We start from the raw sequence: 16,135 nt of genomic DNA on the forward strand, positions 1-16,135 counted from the left end.
AAGGATAAAAGGAAATTAAGCAGAAAAAAACTTTCCCCATAAATTTGACAATTTAGATGAAATGGACACATTTCTTGAAAAATATTTCTACAAAACAGGAGGAAACAAAAATTCTGATTTAGGCCTAGATATGTTTTTAAAAATCCAATCTACATTTAAAAAATTTAAGAAGCCAGCTGGCTTGCTTCACTGGTGAATTTTTCCAAACATTTCAAAAAGATACAATACCAAATATACACAAACTCGTTCAGAGAACAGAGAAAAAAGAAACACTTCCAAATTATTCTATGAGGTCAATATTATTCTAATACCCAAACCTGGCAACATCATTACAGGAAAAGAAAATTAAAGGCCAGTATTTCTCATGAAGATAGATGCAAAATCATTCACAAAATATTAGCTTATTGAATCTAGCAATATTATAATATATAATATTTCATGAATAAAGAATGCAAGGTTGGTTTAATATTCAGTAATCAGAGTGGAAACATGAATGAGATCAATGGATTATATCAATATCAATATCCTGGTTGTGACATTGTACTATAATTTTGGAAAAAATGCTTATTTTTAGGGAAACTGGATAAAGAGTACATGTGATCTGTCTGTATTATTTTTGTACAACTGCATGTGATTCTAAAGCTATCTCAAAATAAAAAAATCAAGGGTAAAATGAACAGAACATAGGTGGTAACTCATATGATCATCTCACTAGATACAGCATTTGATAAAGTTTAACAGTGTGATAAAAATTCATAATAATATGATAAAGCTCTCAGCAAAGAAGGAATATCTTTTTTAAAAAAAAAAAAAAAAAAGCCCTGTAGCTAAAATTGTATTTAATAGTGAAATATTAAACATTTTCCCATTGAGGTCAGGAACAAGACATATATTCACCATCACACTTCTATTCAACAGTGTTGACTAGAACTGGAGTATTCTAACCAGGCAAGAAAAAGGAATTAAAAGCATAGAGATTAGAAGAAAGAAGCAAATTGTCTTAGAGATGTCAAGGTTTTGTATGTAGATAATCCAAAGTAATCTACAAACTACTAGAATTTACAAGTGAATTTAGCAAGGTCACAGAGTACAAGGTCAATAAAGATCCAATGTATTTCTTTATACTAGCAACAAACAATTGGGAAAAATAAAATAGAATCAATAACGTCAAATATCAAGGAATTCATGCAATGAAATATAAGCAAAATTTCTATGCTGAAGACTTCAAAACATTGTTGAGAGAAATTAAAGAAAACTTAAATAAATGGAATAAACAGAGAGATACACCATTATCATGAAGTGGAAGATTCAAAAGAGTTAAGATGTCTGTTCTTCCCAACTTGATCTATAGATTCAGTGCAATCCAAATCAAAATGCTAGCATTTTCTTGTAGACGTTAACAAGTTTTTTGTAACATTATTATGGAAATTTATAACCTAGGCAGAAGACCTAGGATAGCCAAAACAATCTTGAAGTAAAACAACAAATTGGAGACCTTAACACTACCAAACTGCAAGACTTAACATAACATTTCAGTAATTAAGACAGTGCACTACAGGCCCAAAGATGAAGAATCAGTCCGGTGGAACAGAATAGAGAGTCCAGAAACAAAGCCACACATTTACAGTCTCTTGACTTCTGCAAAGATGCCCCTATAATTCACTGCGGGGGGGGGCATGGTCTTTTTTAATAATAAATGATGATGAGGCAATTGTGTAGCTGGAAAAAAAATGAACATTGACTCTTACCTCATACCATACACAAAAATCAACTCAAAGTGAATCTGAGACCTAAATATGGAACGTAAAACAATAAAGCGTTTAGTAGAAAATATAAGAATATTTTCATGCTCCCCTGTGCACATCCAATAGATCCTCAAAGCCTATGCCTGAAATTTTAAACTACATCTGGTACGTGGGTAAATGTGGATTTGGTAGTGTTCCACATGGCTCCATCAAGCCTACTGCTCCCTGTATCAACCACCTCCCTGGGAAAAATAAAAGTCATAAAAATAACCAATCATAAAAAGACTGATAAACTGCATTTTATTAAAATTAATATCTCTTTTCATTAAAAGACACCATTAAGAGAGTCAAAAGGCAAACCACATATTGGGAGAATTTATTTACTATACCTATATCTAACCAAAAAATCATATCCAAAATATATAAAGAACTTGTACAAATCAGTAGAAAGAAAGATTTGAGGAGGCACTTCACAGAAGAATATATCCAAATGACTAGGAAGCCTAAAAAGGAGATCAACACTATCAGTGATGAGGGAAAAGCAAATTAAAACCACGATATACTATACACCCACTAGAATGGCTAAAACTTAAAAGTTGAAAATAGTAAATACTGACAAGGATACAGAGTGATTTGAACTCCTCTCATAGTTGTTGATGGGAGTATTAATTGGCACAAACACTCTGGAATATGTTTGGCAGTAATTATTAAAGCTGAACATATATATGTATGTATATATGTATACATGTATACATATATGTGTATATGTATGTCATGCTCCAGCAATTTCACTCTTAATATGGAACAGAAACAAGTGGTTATGTTTACCTGAAGACAGGGATAAGAATGTTCCTAGCAGCTTTACTGAAAATAGGCCAAAACTTGAAACAGTAGTAGACTATCGGCAGTAGAATATGTAAGTAAATTGTGCTATATTCATGCAATGGAATACTATACAGTAATGAAAGAACAAACTATTTCCATATGCAGCAATGTAGATCAATCTTATAGACGTAATACTGAGTGAAGGAAGGCAGACACAAAAGAACACATACGGTATGATTCCATTTACACAATATTCAAAAACAGGACGAGCGTGCTAATCTTGATGATAGAAGTCAGAAGAGTGATTACTTTTGTGGAGGGGAATGGCGAGGATGGTACATGAAAGAGTTTTCTGGTAATTTTGATGAGTGGCAGTTAACATGGACATGTTCACTTCGCAAACATTCATCAAGCAGGACACTTAAGATTGGGTACGTGACTGATATGTTTTATACTTCAGAAAGATTAAAAAAAAAAGCCCCCCCACACACACCCAGGGAATTCCCTAGCTGTCCAGTGATTAGGACTCCCATGCTTCCACTGCAGGGGGCACGGGTTTGATCCCTGGTTGGGGAAATAAGATCCTGTAAGACGCGTGGCACAGCCAAAAAAAAAAGTCCCCCCAAATAACCATATTCCAATCCACTCCATGAAGTGACAGTGTGAACGGCAGCAAGAGTGTTTCCTGACAGGAAGGCAGAATACTTTGTTAGGACAATCTTTCAAAGGTCAACAGAAACAGAAACGTCCTTGGAAAAGTTAGTAACAATATGGAGTGAACTGGCCAATTTTCTTTTCAAGAAAGAAAGGTAAACTTTTTATAGATAAGATCTTTACTTTTCTTGGGTAGGAAAAAAAAAAAAAACTTACTGACCTTCCACTGGGACAAACCAAAGAGCTCCCAGTAACCAACAAATATAGCCTATGTGACAGCTCATTGGTTTCAGTAGGTCAGCAGAAACTGACTTTCACATTTGGAAAGTTCAGACCATGAGATTATTAAAACAAGCCAGGCATAACATGGTAGGATTCCAGCATTTATTTATTAGGTGTGGCAGTTTCTCCTTCACAATGTGAAATTGAATCAGAAGAAAATATCAAATGACTAAAAGTCCTGTTTGCTGCCAAGATGTCAGAGTGGAAAAGGCATCCTTTGGAAAAGGGGAAGAATTTTCTTTTCTTCTGTTAATATTATTCCTTGCGTTTAGAATTTGCAGATAGCAGTATCTCTAAAACAAATCTTCGGGATTTTCCTAACAACCTAGATTCTTAATAGCTTAGGGTGGTAGCCCTGTTAGGTGACTACATTACAAGGAAATCTCAATAAAGTTGTACCACTGTGAATTTCCCATCAGTGTCACCTATCCAACAAACCACTTATCAAATGAATCTTTGCACCCAGGCACTGTGTGTAGGACATGAGGGAGGCAACATGAAACTGCCCCTTTCCTCAAGATATTCACGGTCCAGCAAAAGTGCCTGATGGGTCAAGGAGCCTCTCAGCCTTGGTGTAACCTGCTTTCACTCTTAAACACTAACAGCAGAGAAGGAAGAAAGGAAAGTGGGAGATGGCAGAACAGGATATTCTAGGTGGTGCGGTGGTTGTGTTTAACTCAGAATACTTTATTTTTCACACCTTTAGCGATAGGTTTGGAAAAGAAATTTAAGATGAGTTTTGGAGAATTTTATGTTGGTTTCAGTTCTCAGAAAAACCAAGCATGTGAGTTCTATATGTTGTCATTCAAGACTGGGGAAGACGGGACAGGGTGTTGGCAGCCTTAGCATCAGGCTGGGAATGTGCTTACTGTGGCCCAGGAACAAGATAGGTTTGAAGAAATTAAGGTGTAAAGAGACTGGGTGGCGTGTGGGGAAACACTCTGGGATCAGGCTGGCTGCCTTGAATCTCGGGCAGTCACTTCACCTCTTTCAAGCCTATTCTCCTCAGTATTACATGGACCCAATTCCTGTATTGAAGGATTGTTTCAAGGATGACAGAGACTGCATGTAACCTGCACACAGTAGATATGCAATACATGGCAGTTGAAATGATAACTGAATTTAACAGCAATCTCTGGGAGAAAGGCCTAAGACTTCTGCTTGTCTTTACAGTACATTCACTCAAAGGTGCACAGAGTGTGCCCGTGTCTGATCCATCACATGCTGTGAGGCGCCGAAAAAGCTCTGATGGCAGCTGGGCCCTGCGTGCTTGTATCAAGGGGCTCACTGAACCAAATTGGTTGTTACTGAACCAAATTTGGGTCCACTCACCTGTGTGCAGTAAAGGCAATCTACTGACACTAGGTTGTGGTGAAGAGAAGTGCAGCATTTATTGCAGGGCCAAGCAAGGAGTATGGGCAGTTAATGCTCTAAAGACCCAAATTCCCTGATCGCTTTCAGGGAAAGGTTTTCAAAGAGAGGGTGAGGGAGAGGGTTGCAGGTGTGGACAGGTGATCAGCTGTGGACATTCTTCTGATTGGTTGGTGGTGAGGTAAGTGGAAGTCAACGTCATCAACCTTCTGGTTCCCACCAGTCTGGGGTCTATGTGCTTGGGGTCAAAATGCAGTTAACTTCCTCCACCTGGTGGGGGTTTCAGTATCTGCAGAACAGCTCAAGGACATGGCTCAGAATATTATCCACAGCCCTGGAAGAGGAACTAAAGGTCCTGGACTGTTTAATGGCTAAACTGTTATTATTTTGTCTTGCTTGTTTTCCTTTCTGCATTTTCTCACTTCTCTGATTAAATTTGCTCTTTGGGACTCTGGGAGGGCCTAGGAGGCTAAAGTTTTTCTACAAACAAGATGCAGGTGGAGAACATAGCAAGAGTCTGTCCTGGGAAGGCACCATAGGATCCTGATCAATTACAATCTCCCCTTTTCTTTGATACTCCTCAATCTTGAGGGAGAACAACTGGAGAACAAGGAATAGAGTTTTGGATAGAGAGGTTAGTCAGAAACTCAGCAGAGGAACTCACTTCTAGGGGGGAATTCGTTTCAGGGTGGCTGGAAAGAGGGCTCAGCCACCCACTCGTGTGAGGACTCTAAGAAGCCCTGCCCTGGATCTGCAGATCTACAGCAGTAGGGACAAGTAGTAAACCCAGTTCCAAAATTCTTACGAGTGCAGTGGAGGAAGGGCACTCCGCACTGTGGGTCAGTGGTAACAATTTTGTTTCTTTCTGAATCCTAGAGTCAGACACTGGAGTGATTCAGGGTCAGGGAGACCAAGGGGATTTTTGTGGCAATAAAGGGCTGTTTGTTAAAGGCCTGCTTGATCCTTGCTTGTTTTACTAGATCTCAACACAACAGTTCTCTGTATTTTTCTTGGAATAAAACTGGCTTTTGCACTCGACACAAGGAACTGTGCCCTCAAGCAGCAGAGGCTTTCTAAATATTAGTGACTTTAACTTGATTAAGTATTTCCATTTCCTGCTCCTGTGACTTTGTGAGGCTCAAGTTCCCAGAAAGGCTGCTTTTTTGACCATGACTCTTTAGATTGGTTATGTTTTAGGTCATTCTGTTCTTATGATCTACGTAAGTGCTAAAAAACATCCAAGATACTTCTAAAAGATTCTTCACATGGAAATGTTTCCAGACTTCCAGCCAGCAAAAGTTTGAAAGGACTGCAGATGCAGATATACTCAAAGATTCTTAGTAAAAGGTTTTGTCAGCATTTCCTTCCTCAAATCCTTTGCTCAACTCACTGACCTCTCGCCTTCTTGGGTTAGGGCCATCTTTTTGTATAGTCTCAGCTATAAAAATATGCTAGGCCTTGCAACATTTCCCTCCTCCTAAGAGGAATGAAAATTAACTCTGTTGGATTCCCCTCTGCCTGACTAACAGAGGCCAGCGAAGCGTTTTTATCTTTAAAGCCCTCAGACACCAAATCAGAGGGATGGTGGGCTCTGGCCTCACTTGAGGTTCTGGTGCAAGTGTGCAATTAACTTCAGATCTTTGATGTTCTTTGACTGCTACATTTCATTTTGCATGGGTCATTTTCTCCTAGCCACTTAAAAAGTGTCCTCTGTGGCTTTTGCGCTATTTATGTAAAAATGTCAACTTGGGATATAGCAGGGCCTAAAATCTATTCAGAAGGTACACATTTCCAACATGCTTGAAACATCTGCCGAACACTAAGAGTTTGGATTTGCTTATTTTTCCTTTTATAAGCTTTTAACTTTTTTTGCATTTAACTCCTTTGAAATATTTAAATTCTACAACTATAAACTATAATTCTTTTTTAGGATATCTCAGATCTCAAGTTACAATATGTGACATGGTAGGGTTTTGAGGTCATTGAGCAGAAAAGGTTCAAGAAATTAGCAATTCTTTTAATAAAAAATGTACGACTACGATAGCAGCTGCTAGTTTTCCTTCAAATCTATTCTCCCCGTTTCAATAATAATACATTCATTTAGTTGTTGAGAATACGGTCACCCCAATTAAAGTCTCTGTTTCCCAGCTTCCCTTGCAGTCACGTGACAAAGTTCTGGCCAATGGAAGGTGAATAAATGTTGTGCACAATTTCTGGGTCATCCCTTTCCCTCCCCTTCTCCCCCCTTCTTTCATCCTGCTGCTTGGAATGTAGTTCTGCTGCTCAGCCACAGTCGACTGTGTGATGAGAGGAACACCTTAAGGCCCGTGGAACAGCAAGACACCCAACACCTAAAAGTGGACACCTAACAACCTTGCAAAGCTGCCATGTCCACTCAGACTTTCACGAGAGAAAATAAACTTCTGTCTTGTTTGAATCATTGTTGGTGTGAACTTTCTGTTACACACAGCCAAACCTAATCCTAAAACAGAGACTGACATGAATATTAATCTCATTGAAGTCAATGTTTTCAATAGTAAAATGTAGTCTCCAGGACACTAAATAAGTCTTTGCGGTATCTATTCTCTTATAAATTTTAAAAAGGGCTCAAACTACTTTAGAAAGTATTCTGCTTTATCTGAGGGCACCTAAAACTGCCGACCTAAGTATACTTAGATTTGTCGGGCTTGCTGTTTTCAAAACAGGGTTCTGTCACACCAAACTGAAGTATTGCTGAAGCTGCCTCAGCACCCAGGACTCCTGCTTGAGGTCATGTGGAGTCAGGGGCTCGGGGTTCTGCTTTGGAAGCAGCTCATGGAACCTCCACCAGCACTGCGCTGACATCAACTATGCAAACAGAACAGCTTGGATAAATCCAAAGCCTGATATTTTCAAAGGTTCTTTAGTAAGACTAATAATGGCAAACACTTAAATGCACTTATTAAACGCACTTTACTTACATTAACCTAGTTGATCCTTCTTATAATCCTATGAAGGTAGGGTCTCTAATCATTCTCATTTCACAGATACAGAAACAGGCAGAGGGAAATTTAGTAACTTTCCCAAAGTCTCCCAGCTAGTAAGAGACAGTCAGGATTTGAACACAGGTGTTTTGTCTCCAGAATCTAGGCTCTTAACCACAAGCTATTCTGCATTCCAGTAAGAATAGTAAGTATGTATTGAACTTCTATCATGTGCCAGGCTGTTTTAAAATGCTTCCATTTATTAATTCATTGACTACATTGGCCCTATGAGGTAGGCACTATTATACCATTTTATAGATGAAACTGAGGCACAGGGAGAGTATGTAACTTGCCCAAACTAGGGTTCAAACTCATAGCAAGGCTGCAGAGTCCACAGTGTTACAGCTATGCTGCATTTTCTCATCAAGAAGCAGGTGCTTTCCTCAATCATGGAAATGCTTTCAGAAGGGAAAGAAAATGCTCTTCAAAAAAAGAGCATTTTCTGCACATTGTCCTCCGTATACACCTGTATTCCAGGCTCTCCATTTGACTTTCTTCCACCTCCCAGCCCATCTCACCTCCACTCCGGACCACTCAGCTTTCCCCTTCCTCCCACTGATTTTTCAGCCTATCTCCTCTCTCTTTTTTTAAACTTCCTTAACTCCTTCTACTCTAAGTAATTAATGCTGTTAGTACATTCTTTTTTTCGGCTCTATTAAGATATAATTGACAAATAAAAATTTCAGGTATTTACAGCGTATAATGTGATGATTTGATACACGTATCCATTGTGAAAGTATTCCCTGCCATAAAGTTAACACATCCATCACCTCACATTCTTACCTTTGGTGGGGGGCAGGGTGAGAACATTTAAATTCTACTCTCTTAGTAAATTTCAATTACACAGTATAGTGTTATCAACTATAGTTACCATGCTATTCATTAGATCCTCAGACCTTATTCTTTTTAACTTTGTATCCTTTTACTAACCTCTCCCTATTTCCCCCACCCTCCAGCCCCTGGAAACCAATTTTCTACTTTGTTTCTATTTATTATTATTTTTTAAATTCCACATATAAGTGATAGCATCCAGTAATTGTTTTGCTTTTTCTGGCTTATTTCACTTAGCATAATGCCTCACAGTTTCATCTATTTTGTCATAAATGACAGGATTTCCTTCTTTTTAAAGATGGAATATTTCATCATGTGTGTATATTTATCACAATTTTTTTTATCAGTTCATCTGTTAACAGACAGGTCGTTTCCATACCTTGGCTGTAGTGAATAATGCTGCAGTGAACATGAGAGTACAGTTGTCTATTTGAGATAACGGTGCTGTTTCCTTTGGATGTACACCTAGAAGTAGGATTGCTGGATCATGTTCTATTTTTAACTTCTTGAGGAACTTCCATACTGTTTTCCATAGTGGCTGTACTAGCTTACATTCCAATCAACAGTGCACTAGGGTTTCTTCTCTCCAAACCCGCACCAGTATTTGTCATCTCTTGTCTTGTTGATAACAGCCATCCTAATAGCCTCACAGGTGTGAGGTGATATCTCACTGTGGTTTTGAATTTCATTTCCCTGATGATTAGTGATGCTGAGTACATTTTCATGTACCTGTTGGCCATCTGTATTTCTTCTTTGGAAAAATAATTATTCAGGTCTTCTGCCCATTTTTAAACTTTTTTTTTGATGTTGAGTTTATGAATTCTTTATATATTTTGGATATTAACCCTTATTAGATGTATCATTTGCAAATATCTTCTCTTGTTCATTAAGTTGCCTTTTCTTTTTGTTTTGTTTAGTTTCTTTTGCTGCACAAAAGCTTTTTAGTTGATGTAATCCCACTTTTTTATTTTTGCTTTTGTTACCTTTGCTTTTGGTGTCAAATCCAAAAAATAATTGCCAAGACCAATGATGAGGAGCTTACCCCCTATGTTTTCTTCTAGAGGTTTTCCAGGTGCAGGTCTTAACATTTAAGCCTTTAATTGAGTTGATTTTTGTATATGGTGTAAGATAGGGGTCCACTTTCATTCTTTTGCATGTGGCAATCCAGTTTTCCTCACATCAAGTATTGAAGAGACTATCCTTTCCCCATTGTATATTTTCCGCTTCTATATTGAAAATTGACCATATACGCTGGGGTTTGTTTCTGGGCTCTATATTCTGTTCCACTGATGTGATGTCTGTTTTTATGCTAATACCATACTGTTTTGATGACTATAGCTTTGTAATGTAGTTTGAAATCAGGAAGCATGATACCTCCAGCTTTGTTGCTCTTTCTCAAGATTGCTTTGACTATTCAGCATCTTTTGTGATTCCATACAAATTTTAGGACTGTTTTCTCTATTTCTGTGAAAAATGCTATTGGATAGGGCTAGCTAGCATGGAATCTGTAGAGTGCTTTGGGTAGGGTGGACATTTTAACAATATTAATTCTTCTAATGCATGAGCACAGAACAGCTTTCCATTTATGTCTTCAATTTTTTTCTTCAGTGTCTTACAGTTTTCAGTGTATAGACCTTTGACCTCCTTGGTTAAATATATTCCTAAGTACAGTTGACCACTGGAAAACATTTATATGTATATTTTTTTCAGTCAATATATACTACAGTACTACATGATCCACAGTTGTTTAAATTTGATTAGCTAATATTCCATTGAAGTTTTACATCTATGTTCATCAGGCATATTGGCTTCTACTTTTCTTGTAGTGACCTTGCCCAGTTTTATTATCAGGATAAAGAGTTTGGAAGTATTCTTTTTTGTTTTGGAAGAGTCTGAGAAGTGTTGGTATTAATTCGTTATCTGTTTGATAGAATGCACCAGTGAAGCCATCTCATAAATTGCCAGTGCTGTGGATCTCATAAATGCAAGCCTTGTTGGTGTTTTGGGAGCCCATCCCTTGTGTGGGAGTCTTAAAAGTTGAGGTGCTAAATGTGGGATCCAAACCCTTCACTCCTCAGGGAAAAGCTGGAACTAGACGTTCCCTCCCAATTGTTTGGTGCTGTGCTGGCGTGGAGTTTATGGTGAAAGTGTGTCTCAGCCTTACCTATGTGTTTTGATGTGGGTATTTCTGTTCTCATTCACTTGATGTGTAAGGGTTGCTCAGCTATGACTACATTTCCTATAGAGGTAATTGCTCCACGTGTAGCTGTACATTCAGTGTGCCTGTGGGACAAGGGGAGTTCAGAAGTCTCCTGTCACCTTGGTCAACCTTCAGTAAATGCTCCTTCTACTGTTTGTGTCTTATCTTTGGTCAGCTCTTCCAGCTAATCCTCACAGGGCCTAAGTTTTGCTCATACTTAAGGACTATTACCATTGTCTCCTGACTGATTTGCCATTTCCTTCTTTTGTCTCTCAGTACAGCAGCCACAGTGACCTTTTTGCCAACAAAAATTCTTAAAGAATCCTCTGCTCAACATGTGCAGTGGCATCCCAGCTCAGAATGAAATCCAAACCTCAGCATGACCTAGAAAGCCCTGCCCACTGCCACCTCTCTGACCTCTGCTCCCACCAAGCTCCCTCTCACCCACTCTGCTCAAGCCTTCCTGGTATCCTTGATGCTGCTCAGAGAAGCCAAGCATAGTCTCCTTTAGGATCTTTGGTCTTTCCTCTGCCTGTGTATGTGGGGAGGGCAGCCAGTCACCACATCTTACCCTCTTGCTTCCTCACTTCATTTGTCTTTGCTCAAAGGCCATCTCATCAGAGGTCTTCCTTGATAACTTATAGAAAGTAGCACCGTACTCTGATCATATCAGTCTATCCCTTCACCCTTTTTTTCAGAGTACTCATCATGTCATGAAATATTTGTCCACTGACTATTCTCACAAGAACATACACTCCATAAAAGCAAAACTTTTTTCTGTAGAAACACGTTTATTCAAATGACGGGCAGGAAGCAGTGGCAGCAGGGGGTGAGGGTGGCCAGGTGGAGGCTGTGCAGATTAGCACTGCTCCCCTGCATCCCTTGTGACCCTGGCTTTGATAGCCACCCAAGCTATTGGCATCAGGGTCAGAAATACTTTCCCTCCTCTCCCAAACTGAACAAATAGCATCCCTCTCCCGAGAGCCGGGAGGAGACTCATGTGCTGAGCTTGGTGCCCTGCCACAGTCCACAAAACCTTTGTTTATTGTTTCTCACACCTAAAACTACTGGCTCATAGAAGGCTCTCAAAGTGTCAAGTGGATGAACAAAGTAAATTTACTTTCATCTTAAAGAAAACTCTTCCTTGGCCTGTATGCCCTCTGCTTATTGTCCTTTACCTTTTTTAGTTCATAACCAAGCTTCTTGATACCTCTACATTCTTCCCACCTCCTCGATTCCATGTAATCTGTCTTCGGTCCCTGCAATGCCTCGGTATAGCGAGGGGTAGGGTTTAAATTCCTACCTGCTCAGTCCAATGGGCAAGTTTGAGGCTTTATTTCACTTGAGTTGACTATTCCTGACTTCAACTATGTCCTTGACATCTCTTTATTGGTTATTCTCTAGTTGACTGTTCTTTCCTGGTCTCCATTAATTCTTTACTACCCTTTAATGGAAATATTCTCTGGGACTCATCACTGAACTTATCCTTAGCCCGCACAGTTGTTCCTTTGGTAATCTTGATCACTGTGCTGTATTCTTCCACATATTTCCCATACTTTGGGTTAATTTCTTTAGACTTCCAGAAGTGGGATAACAGGGCAAAGGATACAAATATTTTTATGGCTTTCTGAAAGGACTAATTTACAGTGCCCCTAAAAATGATGAGTTACTAGTTTTCCCTCCCAGGAGTGACAGGATTTGTACAGTGAAAATAGGTTAAACGTATAGATGCAAAGGGGCAGAAAACTCGAGTTCTATTCAGTGAAGAGAAAATGCCTGAGCAGAAGTACCTAGAATGGAGGTATGAGAAAGGTTGAAATTGTTGTAGACCTTGAATACTTGATGAGCATTGAGCCATACAAGCACACTGAAGGATTCCAGCAGTTAAAGTGCAGGATTGAAGGGGAGGGGCTGGAGCCAACCAGACAGATGAATCCAGCATGTGATGGATAATCCCCACCCTTCTCTGGAAGCTACAAATTGAGGAGAAAATTGTCAAGTGGCGAAACTTCGTGAAAATGTATGGTAAGGCTGCAATTGAGAAACTACGCCTGAGAAGCTGCTTGTTAATTGTGAAACTAAAAATGCCTGTGGGTCCTTTAGTTTCCCATAACACAGGACAAGTTTCCTGGGCAGTTCCACTTACCTTCTAAATTTCATATGAAAGTAGAACTCCTGCCGATGAGTGGGAGCCCCTCTTCTCTACTGGGTAGCCGGCAGGGAATCTTGTTCTCCTAAGCACTTCAGACCAGTATTCCTCCTGTCTTCAGTGGAGACTCCTTCCCTCCACCTCATTGTCAGCAGACCAACCCTTCCCTGAGGGTTGAAAACATATCTTACCTTTGGTTGGCTTGGCAACTGGCAGAGCTTGGGGGTAGTGTACACTGGCTTCTAATCTGGAATGATAACAGTAAAGATCTGAGTCTCTAATTGTCTACTATCTGCTGATGTAAACTAATCCATGACACTCACGCTGCTTTGTGTTGCAGGGATGGGTGGGCGTGGCTTCAGGGAGGAATGCATTCCATTAACCTGATCTCTTAGTCTCTGATATGAACAATTCCTATTTTCAAACTTATGTGCTTTACAGCAGTTGAAGTCCCCTAGCTAAAACCCCACACCCAGGTTATTCATCTGGGTACATTTTCTAAAAGTATAATTGCTGGGTGAAGGGTAAGAACTCTCAAGTCTTCTGACAACATATCACCAAAAAAAAAAAAAACAAAAACAAAAAAGGTGTACTGGTTTATACTCACTTCAGCTTTAGATTAGCAATCAAACTCTGTGTACTCTTGCCCATGCTGTTATACAGATGCCGTCTGACAAGCAAAATGGCATCCTCCGTAACAGTATACAGCACAGTGGTTATGGCAGACCTGGAGCCAGACCATAAGGGCTCAGGATTGCAGCTCAACCACTTAGTTGTTAAGGATCACACAGTAAGTGACTTACCCCAGCAGCTAGGCCTGTACCCTTATCTATAAAATAGGTATAACAAAGGTGCCTCCTTCACAGACTTGATTAAATGAACAATCTGTCCAAAAACACTCAGAACAGCCTTACACTTGGAAAGCACTGTTGTTTTCATTTGAATTTTTCAGTTACTACTAAACTCTTTTCATCGGTCATTAGTATTTCATCTTTGGTGAACTGTTTTTTTAAATCATATCCTTCCCCTTTTTCTATTTGACTGAGATAGTCACCTGTATTTTCCTTCATCTTTATAGTTCCTTACATTTATACTTAACTCACTTGGAATTTATGTTGGTATTTGTTGGAGGGAATTCCATCCCCCTTCCCCAAATAGATATATGATGCTAGTAAAACTGGCTTACATAAATACTCTTTTGAAATGCCATCTCAATCACAGAAACACCTCAGTTATTAGGTTCATTATTTGTATGAGAAAAACACTTGTTTCTCCTTTACTCACACTTACAATATACACCAGATGTGTGGGTTTTCCACACAAATTTTAGCACAAACCCCATAGGTTACGGGCTCAGTCCCACGAGATTGCCTCCCCCCACAAGACTTCAGAGGCCAATTACAAGTCCAGGTTGTCACCTGTACTCCTGACTGATCAGCTATAAATCAGGGCTCCTGTGACTGACCCCCTTCTTGGTTTTGATAATTTGCTAGAATGGCTCACAGAACCCAGGAAAACACTTACACTTTACCAGTTTACTGTATAATAAAGGATATGATAAAGGATACAGATGGACAGCCAGATGAAGAGACACATAGGGCAAAGTCTGGAAGAGTCTCAAATGCAGGAGCTTCTGTCCCCATGCAGTTGGGGTGCACCACCCTCCTGGCACATGGGTATGTTCACAACCTGGAAGCTCTCTAAACTCCTTAATATTAGCATTTTTATGGAGGCGTCATTCACAAGGGCACAACTGATCATTAACTCAGTCTCTAGCCCCCTCCCCCTTCCTGGAGGATGAGGCTGCAGCTGAAAGTTCCAAGCTTCTAATCATCTCTTGGTCTTTCTGACTGGCCCCCATCCTGAAGCTATCCAGGAACCTATCAAGAGTCGCCCCATTAGAACAAAAAACACTCCTATCACCCAGGAAATTCCAAGAGATTTATAAGCTTTGCGTCAGGAACTAGGGTCAAAGACCAACTATTAGAACAAAAGATGCTCTTAGCGCTCGCCTATCACTTAGGAAATAATAGGGGTTTTAGGAGCTCTGTGCCAGGAACCAGGGACAGAGACTATAATAATGTATTTTCTATCATTTCACATGATGCTATTTCGTTCGTCTTCCTTTTACGTCAATATGACACCAGTTTATCGTACCTTTATCGGACGAAGCAAATTGTCATTCCTTGATTTGTACTTTGGACCCGTAGTGATGCAAATTCTGTCCACCATGAATTCCAAATTCTACATTTCAATATAGTTGTCAAAAGGTCAGCTCCTAGCAATAGCTGTTATGAGCAGCAAACACTGGCGTGGCCATTCCTGCACCTGCCTCTGAAGACTGCTGGCTGGGCTCCTTGGGCTCTCTCCCTGAGTCTTTCCTCTCCTACAGCAGTGCCTCTGCCTCCTCCAGGTACGTGACACCTGCCATCAATGAGTAATCACACAGAAGTGAAGAGCTTTTCAGTGGCTACCCTACTTCAGGACAAAAATGATGAGAGAAACGCAGACTTCACTGCCGTTTAGGACGCCACTGAACTAGATGGCAGCGCCAGTGCAGTGTGCTTGATGCTTCCATTTGAAGTGTTCTTGAAATGTCAAGCGAATCAACTGCAAGTTCTGCACATCAGTGCAGACCCCGGAGTCCAGGTTCGCGAAGGAGAGAGGGGGCTGCTTACTTCTCTTCTGATATTTCTTTACCTCCACTCCAAGCCAAGGTCACAATAATCCAGTGCTTATTTATCAAGAGCACAGGACAGCTGCCAAGTGCCCAGGATCAAGGCAGACGGGCAGGCGCCTGACTGCAGAACGCTCAGACAGGTTGAGGTTTAGCTCCCCAGGTGATTCTCACACAGAGACTTATTTCAAAACCAACTTTGGAATTAGCTTTTGCAGCAGATAAAGGAAAAGCTCTTTGGAATGAGAACTTATTAGGAAGTGAAGCTTCCATAAAGCTTTGTCCTTGCTTTTCTCTCCTTCTAGGTGTATGCCTAAACCCAGCGTAACCTACTCTGCCTCAGAATGGTCACACCTGCCCCGATAGTAACACCACAGA

At 40.0% G+C, this 16,135-nt stretch overlaps 1 protein-coding gene across 2 annotated transcripts in view; it reads right to left on the reverse strand.

Annotated features, from left to right (window-relative positions):
* The window catches only part of LOC307190041 (uncharacterized protein), a 63,781-nt gene extending 49,429 nt beyond the window's left edge, over positions 1-14,352 (reverse strand). For both annotated transcript variants that reach the window (XM_079928798.1, XM_079928797.1), the window contains exon 1: positions 13,272-14,352. The gene's annotated coding sequence lies outside the window, so the exon portion shown is untranslated. The remainder of the gene's footprint in view (positions 1-13,271) is intronic.
* Positions 14,353-16,135: the final 1,783 nt, after the last annotated feature.

Source organism: Stenella coeruleoalba, assembly GCF_951394435.1.
Source record: "Stenella coeruleoalba genome assembly, chromosome: 8".
NCBI lineage: Eukaryota > Metazoa > Chordata > Mammalia > Artiodactyla > Delphinidae > Stenella > Stenella coeruleoalba.